The following is a 12,875-nucleotide window of genomic DNA, read 5'->3' on the forward strand; positions in this document are numbered from 1 at the left end:
CCTCAATAAATTGTTGGCGAGCCTGTGAACATTCAAAACCTTTGACATTTTCCATAAGAATGTACTTTATGGATTCGCATTTTAGCAGTAACGAACATAATTGGTTTAAGGCAGAGGAACGCTTATCTTCGGTTTTGCGTTGTAGCCCTTGACGAGTATGTGGTTGGCATGGCGGTGATATTAGCAGCATATTGGCATTCAATTTATTAACTTCCTTCTCACTTATACTTTGAATATTCCGGGTTTTCAAATATTTTGGATTTTTATAATTGTGGGCATAAACTTTACTTGCAACTGTGTTGACATCCATTGCCGCAACGACTTCTCCTTGCAACTTGGCGTCTGCGGGAAGATAAAATTAGAATCTGTATTTGAAAAAGGAACTTACTTACAATTAAATGCATATTGCATGCCACCAACTCCACAAAATAATTCCAAAACACGAAATTCCATCGAATCGCTTTGTTGTCCATCGGTACCAACCGGCAAAGTATTTTTGCTGTGTAACACATGTACCGAGTATTTGGCACTTGAAATTGGGTAGGCGTTAATATAAACTCTCCAGTAAAATTTGGCCTGCTGCAAAGCCTCAATAAATTGTTGGCGAGCCTGTGAACATTCAAAACCTTTGACATTTTCCATAAGAATGTACTTTATGGATTCGCATTTTAGCAGTAACGAACATAATTGGTTTAAGGCAGAGGAACGCTTATCTTCGGTTTTGCGTTGTAGCCCTTGACGAGTATGTGGTTGGCATGGCGGTGATATTAGCAGCATATTGGCATTCAATTTATTAACTTCCTTCTCACTTAAACTTTGAATATTCCGGGTTTTCAAATATTTTGGATTTTTATAATTGTGGGCATAAACTTTACTTGCAACTGTGTTGACATCCATTGCCGCAACGACTTCTCCTTGCAACTTGGCGTCTGCGTGAAGGTAAAATTAGAATCTGTATTTGAAACAGCAACTTACTTACAATTAAATGCATATTGCATGTCACCAACTCCACAAAATAATTCCAAAACACGAAATTCCATCGAATCGCTTTGTTGTCCATCGGTACTAACCGGCAAAGTATTTTTGCTGTGTAACACATGTACCGAGTATTTGGCACTTGAAATTGGGTAGGCGTTAATATAAACTCTCTAGTAAAATTTGGCCTGCTGCAAAGCCTCAATAAATTGTTGGCGAGCCTGTGAACATTCAAAACCTTTGACATTTTCCATAAGAATGTACTTTATGGATTCGCATTTTAGCAGTAACGAACATAATTGGTTTAAGGCAGAGGAACGCTTATCTTCGGTTTTGCGTTGTAGCCCTTGACGAGTATGTGGTTGGCATGGCGGTGATATTAGCAGCATATTGGCATTCAATTTATTAACTTCCTTCTCACTTAAACTTTGAATATTCCGGGTTTTCAAATATTTTGGATTTTTATAATTGTGGGCATAAACTTTACTTGCAACTGTGTTGACATCCATTGCCGCAACGACTTCTCCTTGCAACTTGGCGTCTGCGGGAAGATAAAATTAGAATCTGTATTTGAAAAAGGAACTTACTTACAATTAAATGCATATTGCATGCCACCAACTCCACAAAATAATTCCAAAACACGAAATTCCATCGAATCGCTTTGTTGTCCATCGGTACCAACCGGCAAAGTATTTTTGCTGTGTAACACATGTACCGAGTATTTGGCACTTGAAATTGGGTAGGCGTTAATATAAACTCTCCAGTAAAATTTGGCCTGCTGCAAAGCCTCAATAAATTGTTGGCGAGCCTGTGAACATTCAAAACCTTTGACATTTTCCATAAGAATGTACTTTATGGATTCACATTTTAGCAGTAACGAGCATAATTGGTTTAAGGCAGAGGAACGCTTATCTTCGGTATCGCATTGATATTAGCAGCATATTGGCATTCAATTTATTAACTTCCTTCTCACTTAAACTTTGAATATTCCGGGTTTTCAAATATTTTGGATTTTTATAATTGTTGGCATAAACTTTACTTGCAACTGTGTTGACATCCATTGCCGCAACGACTTCTCCTTGCAACTTGGCGTCTGCGTGAAGGTAAAATTAGAATCTGTATTTGAAACAGCAACTTACTTACAGTTAAATGCATAATGCATGCCACCAACTCCACTAAATAATTCCAAAACACGAAATTCCATCGAATCGCTTTGTTGTCCATCGGTACCAACCGGCAAAGTATTTTTGCTGTGTAACACATGTACCGAGTATTTGGCACTTGAAATTGGGTAGGCGTTAATATAAACTCCCTAGTAAAATTTGGCCTGCTGCAAAGCCTCAATAAATTGTTGGCGAGCCTGTGAACATTCAAAACCTTTGACATTTTCCATAAGAATGTACTTTATGGATTCGCATTTTAGCAGTAACGAACATAATTGGTTTAAGGCAGAGGAACGCTTATCTTCGGTTTTGCGTTGTAGCCCTTGACGAGTATGTGGTTGGCATGGCGGTGATATTAGCAGCATATTGGCATTCAATTTATTAACTTCCTTCTCACTTAAACTTTGAATATTCCGGGTTTTCAAATATTTTGGATTTTTATAATTGTGGGCATAAACTTTACTTGCAACTGTGTTGACATCCATTGCCGCAACGACTTCTCCTTGCAACTTGGCGTCTGCGTGAAGGTAAAATTAGAATCTGTATTTGAAACAGCAACTTACTTACAGTTAAATGCATAATGCATGCCACCAACTCCACTAAATAATTCCAAAACACGAAATTCCATCGAATCGCTTTGTTGTCCATCGGTACCAACCGGCAAAGTATTTTTGCTGTGTAACACATGTACCGAGTATTTGGCACTTGAAATTGGGTAGGCGTTAATATAAACTCTCCAGTAAAATTTGGCCTGCTGCAAAGCCTCAATAAATTGTTGGCGAGCCTGTGAACATTCAAAACCTTTGACATTTTCCATAAGAATGTACTTTATGGATTCGCATTTTAGCAGTAACGAACATAATTGGTTTAAGGCAGAGGAACGCTTATCTTCGGTTTTGCGTTGTAGCCCTTGACGAGTATGTGGTTGGCATGGCGGTGATATTAGCAGCATATTGGCATTCAATTTATTAACTTCCTTCTCACTTATACTTTGAATATTCCGGGTTTTCAAATATTTTGGATTTTTATAATTGTGGGCATAAACTTTACTTGCAACTGTGTTGACATCCATTGCCGCAACGACTTCTCCTTGCAACTTGGCGTCTGCGGGAAGATAAAATTAGAATCTGTATTTGAAAAAGGAACTTACTTACAATTAAATGCATATTGCATGCCACCAACTCCACAAAATAATTCCAAAACACGAAATTCCATCGAATCGCTTTGTTGTCCATCGGTACCAACCGGCAAAGTATTTTTGCTGTGTAACACATGTACCGAGTATTTGGCACTTGAAATTGGGTAGGCGTTAATATAAACTCTCCAGTAAAATTTGGCCTGCTGCAAAGCCTCAATAAATTGTTGGCGAGCCTGTGAACATTCAAAACCTTTGACATTTTCCATAAGAATGTACTTTATGGATTCGCATTTTAGCAGTAACGAACATAATTGGTTTAAGGCAGAGGAACGCTTATCTTCGGTTTTGCGTTGTAGCCCTTGACGAGTATGTGGTTGGCATGGCGGTGATATTAGCAGCATATTGGCATTCAATTTATTAACTTCCTTCTCACTTAAACTTTGAATATTCCGGGTTTTCAAATATTTTGGATTTTTATAATTGTGGGCATAAACTTTACTTGCAACTGTGTTGACATCCATTGCCGCAACGACTTCTCCTTGCAACTTGGCGTCTGCGTGAAGGTAAAATTAGAATCTGTATTTGAAACAGCAACTTACTTACAATTAAATGCATATTGCATGTCACCAACTCCACAAAATAATTCCAAAACACGAAATTCCATCGAATCGCTTTGTTGTCCATCGGTACTAACCGGCAAAGTATTTTTGCTGTGTAACACATGTACCGAGTATTTGGCACTTGAAATTGGGTAGGCGTTAATATAAACTCTCTAGTAAAATTTGGCCTGCTGCAAAGCCTCAATAAATTGTTGGCGAGCCTGTGAACATTCAAAACCTTTGACATTTTCCATAAGAATGTACTTTATGGATTCGCATTTTAGCAGTAACGAACATAATTGGTTTAAGGCAGAGGAACGCTTATCTTCGGTTTTGCGTTGTAGCCCTTGACGAGTATGTGGTTGGCATGGCGGTGATATTAGCAGCATATTGGCATTCAATTTATTAACTTCCTTCTCACTTAAACTTTGAATATTCCGGGTTTTCAAATATTTTGGATTTTTATAATTGTGGGCATAAACTTTACTTGCAACTGTGTTGACATCCATTGCCGCAACGACTTCTCCTTGCAACTTGGCGTCTGCGGGAAGATAAAATTAGAATCTGTATTTGAAAAAGGAACTTACTTACAATTAAATGCATATTGCATGCCACCAACTCCACAAAATAATTCCAAAACACGAAATTCCATCGAATCGCTTTGTTGTCCATCGGTACCAACCGGCAAAGTATTTTTGCTGTGTAACACATGTACCGAGTATTTGGCACTTGAAATTGGGTAGGCGTTAATATAAACTCTCCAGTAAAATTTGGCCTGCTGCAAAGCCTCAATAAATTGTTGGCGAGCCTGTGAACATTCAAAACCTTTGACATTTTCCATAAGAATGTACTTTATGGATTCACATTTTAGCAGTAACGAGCATAATTGGTTTAAGGCAGAGGAACGCTTATCTTCGGTATCGCATTGATATTAGCAGCATATTGGCATTCAATTTATTAACTTCCTTCTCACTTAAACTTTGAATATTCCGGGTTTTCAAATATTTTGGATTTTTATAATTGTTGGCATAAACTTTACTTGCAACTGTGTTGACATCCATTGCCGCAACGACTTCTCCTTGCAACTTGGCGTCTGCGTGAAGGTAAAATTAGAATCTGTATTTGAAACAGCAACTTACTTACAGTTAAATGCATAATGCATGCCACCAACTCCACTAAATAATTCCAAAACACGAAATTCCATCGAATCGCTTTGTTGTCCATCGGTACCAACCGGCAAAGTATTTTTGCTGTGTAACACATGTACCGAGTATTTGGCACTTGAAATTAAGTAGGCGTTAATATAAACTCTCCAGTAAAATTTGGCCTGCTGCAAAGCCTCAATAAATTGTTGGCGAGCCTGTGAACATTCAAAACCTTTGACATTTTCCATAAGAATGTACTTTATGGATTCGCATTTTGGCAGTAACGAACATAATTGGTTTAAGGCAGAGGAACGCTTATCTTCGGTTTTGCGTTGTAGCCCTTGACGAGTATGTGGTTGGCATGGCGGTGATATTAGCAGCATATTGGCATTCAATATATTAACTTCCTTCTCACTTAAACTTTGAATATTCCGGGTTTTCAAATATTTTGGATTTTTATAATTGTGGGCATAAACTTTACTTGCAACTGTGTTGACATCCATTGCCGCAACGACTTCTCCTTGCAACTTGGCGTCTGCGGGAAGATAAAATTAGAATCTGTATTTGAAAAAGGAACTTACAATTAAATGCATATTGCATGTCACCAACTCCACAAAATAATTCCAAAACACGAAATTCCATCGAATCGCTTTGTTGTCCATCGGTACTAACCGGCAAAGTATTTTTGCTGTGTAACACATGTACCGAGTATTTGGCACTTGAAATTGGGTAGGCGTTAATATAAACTCTCTAGTAAAATTTGGCCTGCTGCAAAGCCTCAATAAATTGTTGGCGAGCCTGTGAACATTCAAAACCTTTGACATTTTCCATAAGAATGTACTTTATGGATTCGCATTTTAGCAGTAACGAACATAATTGGTTTAAGGCAGAGGAACGCTTATCTTCGGTTTTGCGTTGTAGCCCTTGACGAGTATGTGGTTGGCATGGCGGTGATATTAGCAGAATATTGGCATTCAATTTATTAACTTCCTTCTCACTTAAACATTGAATATTCCGGGTTTTCAAATATTTTGGATTTTTATAATTGTGGGCATAAACTTTACTTGCAACTGTGTTGACATCCATTGCCGCAACGACTTCTCCTTGCAACTTGGCGTCTGCGGGAAGATAAAATTAGAATCTGTATTTGAAAAAGGAACTTACTTACAATTAAATGCATATTGCATGCCACCAACTCCACAAAATAATTCCAAAACACGAAATTCCATCGAATCGCTTTGTTGTCCATCGGTACCAACCGGCAAAGTATTTTTGCTGTGTAACACATGTACCGAGTATTTGGCACTTGAAATTGGGTAGGCGTTAATATAAACTCTCCAGTAAAATTTGGCCTGCTGCAAAGCCTCAATAAATTGTTGGCGAGCCTGTGAACATTCAAAACCTTTGACATTTTCCATAAGAATGTACTTTATGGATTCGCATTTTAGCAGTAACGAACATAATTGGTTTAAGGCAGAGGAACGCTTATCTTCGGTTTTGCGTTGTAGCCCTTGACGAGTATGTGGTTGGCATGGCGGTGATATTAGCAGCATATTGGCATTCAATTTATTAACTTCCTTCTCACTTAAACTTTGAATATTCCGGGTTTTCAAATATTTTGGATTTTTATAATTGTGGGCATAAACTTTACTTGCAACTGTGTTGACATCCATTGCCGCAACGACTTCTCCTTGCAACTTGGCGTCTGCGGGAAGATAAAATTAGAATCTGTATTTGAAAAAGGAGCTTACTTACAATTAAATGCATATTGCATGCCACCAACTCCACAAAATAATTCCAAAACACGAAATTCCATCGAATCGCTTTGTTGTCCATCGGTACCAACCGGCAAAGTATTTTTGCTGTGTAACACATGTACCGAGTATTTGGCACTTGAAATTGGGTAGGCGTTAATATAAACTCTCCAGTAAAATTTGGCCTCCTGCAAAGCCTCAATAAATTGTTGGCGAGCCTGTGAACATTCAAAACCTTTGACATTTTTCATAAGAATGTACTTTATGGATTCACATTTTAGCAGTAACGAGCATAATTGGTTTAAGGCAGAGGAGAGAGGAACGCTTATCTTCGGTATCACATTGTAGCCCTTGACGAGTATGTGGTCGGCATGGCGGTGATATTAGCAGCATATTGGCATTCAATTTATTAACTTCCTTCTCACTTAAACTTTGAATATTCCGGGTTTTTAAATATTTTGGATTTTTATAATTGTGGGCATAAACTTTACTTGCAACTGTGTTGACATCCATTGCCGCAACAACTTCTTCTTGCAACTTGGCGTCTGCGGGAAGATAAAATTAGAATCTGTATTTGAAACAGCAACTTACTTACACTTAAATGCATGCCACCAACTCCACTAAATAATTCTAAAACACGAAATTCCATCGAATCGCTTTGTTGTCCATCGGTACCAACCGGCAAAGTATTTTTGCTTTGTAACACATGCTACTAGTGGTGCAAAAGCCATCGATTGACCATCTATCGCACTTTTATCGGGTAACAGTATCCGATATAGATGTTATTCGAGCAAATTTATCGTTATCGATACACGGTTATCGGCGTGGAATTATCGTAATCGATACTGTTATCGGAAGTACTGGAATTATCGTAATTGATATTATCGATATTGTTATCGGCGTTGTCCGAGTGAAATTATCGTCATCGATGTTATCGATACACTGTTATCAACATTAACGCAGCAAATTTATGAGATTGTATCCATTTCATCGGCAGGATAATGCACTTGCTCCCATATCTTTTCCGAGGGAAAATTAAAATCCTGGTCCTTTCGTCCTAAACAATAGTAGCGATACCGAGTACTTGGCACTTGAAATTGGGTAGGCTTTAATATAAACTCTCTAGTAAAATTTGGCCTGCTGCAAAGCCTCAATAAATTGTTGGCGAGCCTGTGAACATTCAAAACCTTTGACATTTTCCATAAGAATGTACTTTATGGATTCGCATTTTAGCAGTAACGAACATAATTGGTTTAAGGCAGAGGAACGCTTATCTTCGGTTTTGCGTTGTAGCCCTTGACGAGTATGTGGTTGGCATGGCGGTGATATTAGCAGCATATTGGCATTCAATTTATTAACTTCCTTCTCACTTAAACTTTGAATATTCCGAGTTTTCAAATATTTTGGATTTTTATAATTGTGGGCATAAACTTTACTTGCAACTGTGTTGACATCCATTGCCGCAACGACTTCTCCTTGCAACTTGGCGTCTGCGGGAAGATAAAATTAGAATCTGTATTTGAAAAAGGAACTTACTTACAATTAAATGCATATTGGATGCCACCAACTCCACAAAATTATTCCAAAACACGAAATTCCATCGAATCGCTTTGTTGTCCATCGGTACCAACCGGCAAAGTATTTTTGCTGTGTAACACATGTACCGAGTATTTGGCACTTGAAATTGGGTAGGCGTTAATATAAACTCTCCAGTAAAATTTGGCCTGCTGCAAAGCCTCAATAAATTGTTGGCGAGCCTGTGAACATTCAAAACCTTTGACATTTTCCATAAGAATGTACTTTATGGATTCACATTTTAGCAGTAACGAGCATAATTGGTTTAAGGCAGAGGAACGCTTATCTTCGGTATCGCATTGTAGCCCTTGACGAGTATGTGGTCGGCATGGCGGTGATATTAGCAGCATATTGGCATTCAATTTATTAACTTCCTTCTCACTTAAACTTTGAATATTCCGGGTTTTTAAATATTTTGGATTTTTATAATTGTGGGCATAAACTTTACTTGCAACTGTGTTGACATCCATTGCAACTTGGCGTCTGCGGGAAGATAAAATTAGAAGCTGTATTTGAAAAAGGAACTTACTTACAATTAAATGCATATTGCATGCCACCAACTCCACAAAATAATTCCAAAACACGAAATTCCATCGAATCGCTTTGTTGTCCATCGGTACCAACCGGCAAAGTATTTTTGCTGTGTAACACATGTACCGAGTATTTGGCACTTAATATTGGGTAGGCGTTAATATAAACTCTCCAGTAAAATTTGGCCTGCTGCAAAGCCTCAATAAATTGTTGGCGAGCCTGTGAACATTCAAAACCTTTGACATTTTCCATAAGAATGTACTTTATGGATTCACATTTTAGCAGTAACGAGCATAATTGGTTTAAGGCAGAGGAACGCTTATCTTCGGTATCGCATTGTAGCCCTTGACGAGTATGTGGTCGGCATGGCGGTGATATTAGCAGCATATTGGCATTCAATTTATTAACTTCCTTCTCACTTAAACTTTGAATATTCCGGGTTTTCAAATATTTTGGATTTTTATAATTGTTGGCATAAACTTTACTTGCAACTGTGTTGACATCCATTGCCGCAACGACTTCTCCTTGCAACTTGGCGTCTGCGTGAAGGTAAAATTAGAATCTGTATTTGAAACAGCAACTTACTTACAGTTAAATGCATAATGCATGCCACCAACTCCACTAAATAATTCCAAAACACGAAATTCCATCGAATCGCTTTGTTGTCCATCGGTACCAACCGGCAAAGTATTTTTGCTGTGTAACACATGTACCGAGTATTTGGCACTTGAAATTGGGTAGGCGTTAATATAAACTCTCCAGTAAAATTTGGCCTGCTGCAAAGCCTCAATAAATTGTTGGCGAGCCTGTGAACATTCAAAACCTTTGACATTTTCCATAAGAATGTACTTTATGGATTCGCATTTTGGCAGTAACGAGCATAATTGGTTTAAGGCAGAGGAACGCTTATCTTCGGTTTTGCGTTGTAGCCCTTGACGAGTATGTGGTTGGCATGGCGGTGATATTAGCAGCATATTGGCATTCAATTTATTAACTTCCTTCTCACTTAAACTTTGAATATTCCGGGTTTTTAAATATTTTGGATTTTTATAATTGTTGGCATAAACTTTACTTGCAACTGTGTTGACATCCATTGCCGCAACGACTTCTCCTTGCAACTTGGCGTCTGCGGGAAGATAAAATTAGAATCTGTATTTGAAAAAGGAACTTACTTACAATAAAATGCATATTGCATGCCACCAACTCCACAAAATAATTCCAAAACACGAAATTCCATCGAATCGCTTTGTTGTCCATCGGTACCAACCGGCAAAGTATTTTTGCTGTGTAACACATGTACCGAGTATTTGGCACTTGAAATTGGGTAGGCGTTAATATAAACTCTCCAGTAAAATTTGGCCTGCTGCAAAGCCTCAATAAATTGTTGGCGAGCCTGTGAACATTCAAAACCTTTGACATTTTTCATAAGAATGTACTTTATGGATTCACATTTTAGCAGTAACGAGCATAATTGGTTTAAGGCAGAGGAGAGAGGAACGCTTATCTTCGGTATCACATTGTAGCCCTTGACGAGTATGTGGTCGGCATGGCGGTGATATTAGCAGCATATTGGCATTCAATTTATTAACTTCCTTCTCACTTAAACTTTGAATATTCCGGGTTTTTAAATATTTTGGATTTTTATAATTGTGGGCATAAACTTTACTTGCAACTGTGTTGACATCCATTGCCGCAACAACTTCTTCTTGCAACTTGGCGTCTGCGGGAAGATAAAATTAGAATCTGTATTTGAAACAGCAACTTACTTACACTTAAATGCATGCCACCAACTCCACTAAATAATTCTAAAACACGAAATTCCATCGAATCGCTTTGTTGTCCATCGGTACCAACCGGCAAAGTATTTTTGCTTTGTAACACATGCTACTAGTGGTGCAAAAGCCATCGATTGACCATCTATCGCACTTTTATCGGGTAACAGTATCCGATATAGATGTTATTCGAGCAAATTTATCGTTATCGATACACGGTTATCGGCGTGGAATTATCGTAATCGATACTGTTATCGGAATTACTGGAATTATCGTAATTGATATTATCGATATTGTTATCGGCGTTGTCCGAGTGAAATTATCGTCATCGATGTTATCGATACACTGTTATCAACATTAACGCAGCAAATTTATGAGATTGTATCCATTTCATCGGCAGGATAATGCGCTTGCTCCCATATCTTTTCCGAGGGAAAATTAAAATCCTGGTCCTTTCGTCCTAAACAATAGTAGCGATACCGAGTACTTGGCACTTGAAATTGGGTAGGCTTTAATATAAACTCTCTCCAGTAAAATTTGGCCTGCTGCAAAGCCTCAATAAATTGTTGGCGAGCCTTTGAACATTCAAAACCTTTGACATTTTCCATAAGAATGTACTTTATGGATTCGCATTTTGGCAGTAACGAGCATAATTGGTTTAAGGCAGAGGAACGCTTATCTTCGGTTTTGCGTTGTAGCCCTTGACGAGTATGTGGTTGGCATGGCGGTGACATTAGCAGCATATTGGCATTCAATTTATTAACTTCCTTCTCACTTAAACTTTGAATATTCCGGGTTTTCAAATATTTTGGACTTTTATAATTGTGGGCATTAACTTTATTTGCAACTGTGTTGCCATCCATTGCCGCAACGACTTCTCCTTGCAACTTGGCGTCTGCGGGAAAATAAAATTAGAATCTGTATTTGAAACAGCAACTTACTTACAGTTAAATGCATGCCACCAACTCCACTAAATAATTCTAAAACACGAAATTCCATCGAATCGCTTTGTTGTCCATCGGTACCAACCGGCAAAGTATTTTTGCTTTGTAACACATGCTACTAGTGGTGCAAAAGCCATCGATTGACCATCTATCGCACTATTATCGGTTAACAGTATTCGATATAGATGTTATTCGAGCAAATTTATCGTTATCGATGCACGGTTATCGGCGTGGAATTATCGTAATCGATACTGTTATCGGAATTACTGGAATTATCGTAATTGATATTATCGATATTGTTATCGGCGTTGTCGGAGTGAAATTATCTTCATCGATGTTATCGATACACTGTTATCAACATTAACGCAGCAAATTTATGAGATTGTATCCATTTCATCGGCAGGATAATGCACTTGCTCCCCTATCTTTTCCGAGGGAAAATTAAAATCCTGGTCCTTTCGTCCTAAACAATAGTAGCGATACCGAGTATTTGGCACTTGAAATTGGGTAGGCTTTAATATAAACTCTCTCCAGTAAAATTTTGCCTGCTGCAAAGCCTCAATAAATTGTTGGCGAGCCTTTGAACATTCAAAACCTTTGACATTTTCCATAAGAATGTACTTTATGGATTCGCATTTTAGCAGTAACGAGCATAATTGGTTTAAGGCAGAGGAACGCTTATCTTCGGTTTTGCGTTGTAGCCCTTGACGAGTATGTGGTTGGCATGGCGGTGATATTAGCAGCATATTGGCATTCAATTTAATAACTTCCTTCTCACTTAAACTTTGAATATTCCGGGTTTTCAAATATTTTGGATTTTTATAATTGTGGGCATAAACTTTACTTGCAACTGTGTTGACATCCATTGCCGCAACGACTTCTCCTTGCAACTTGGCGTCTGCGTGAAGGTAAAATTAGAATCTGTATTTGAAACAGCAACTTACTTACAGTTAAATGCATATTGCATGCCATCAACTCCAATAAATAATTCTAAAACACGAAATTGCATCGAATCGCATTGTTGTCCATCGGTATTAACCTGCAAAGTATTTTTGCTTTGTAACATGCTACTAGTGGTGCAATAGCCATCGATTGACCGTCTATCGCACTTTTATCGGATAAAAGTAATCGATATAGATGTTATTCGAGCAAATTTATCGTTATCGATGCACGGTTATCGGCGTGGAATTATCGTAATCGATACTGTTATCGGAATTACTGGAATTATCGTAATTGATATTATCGATATTGTTATCGGCGTTGTCGGAGTGAAATTATC

The 12,875-nt window shown here is 38.1% G+C and overlaps 1 pseudogene; it reads right to left on the reverse strand.

The window, feature by feature from the left end:
- Positions 1-7,001: 7,001 nt before the first annotated feature.
- LOC137581314 (tRNA (cytosine(38)-C(5))-methyltransferase-like) lies at positions 7,002-9,530 on the reverse strand (annotated as a pseudogene).
- Positions 9,531-12,875: the final 3,345 nt, after the last annotated feature.

This window comes from Drosophila tropicalis, unplaced genomic scaffold (assembly GCF_018151085.1).
Source record: "Drosophila tropicalis isolate 14030-0801.00 unplaced genomic scaffold, ASM1815108v1 contig_845, whole genome shotgun sequence".
NCBI lineage: Eukaryota > Metazoa > Arthropoda > Insecta > Diptera > Drosophilidae > Drosophila > Drosophila tropicalis.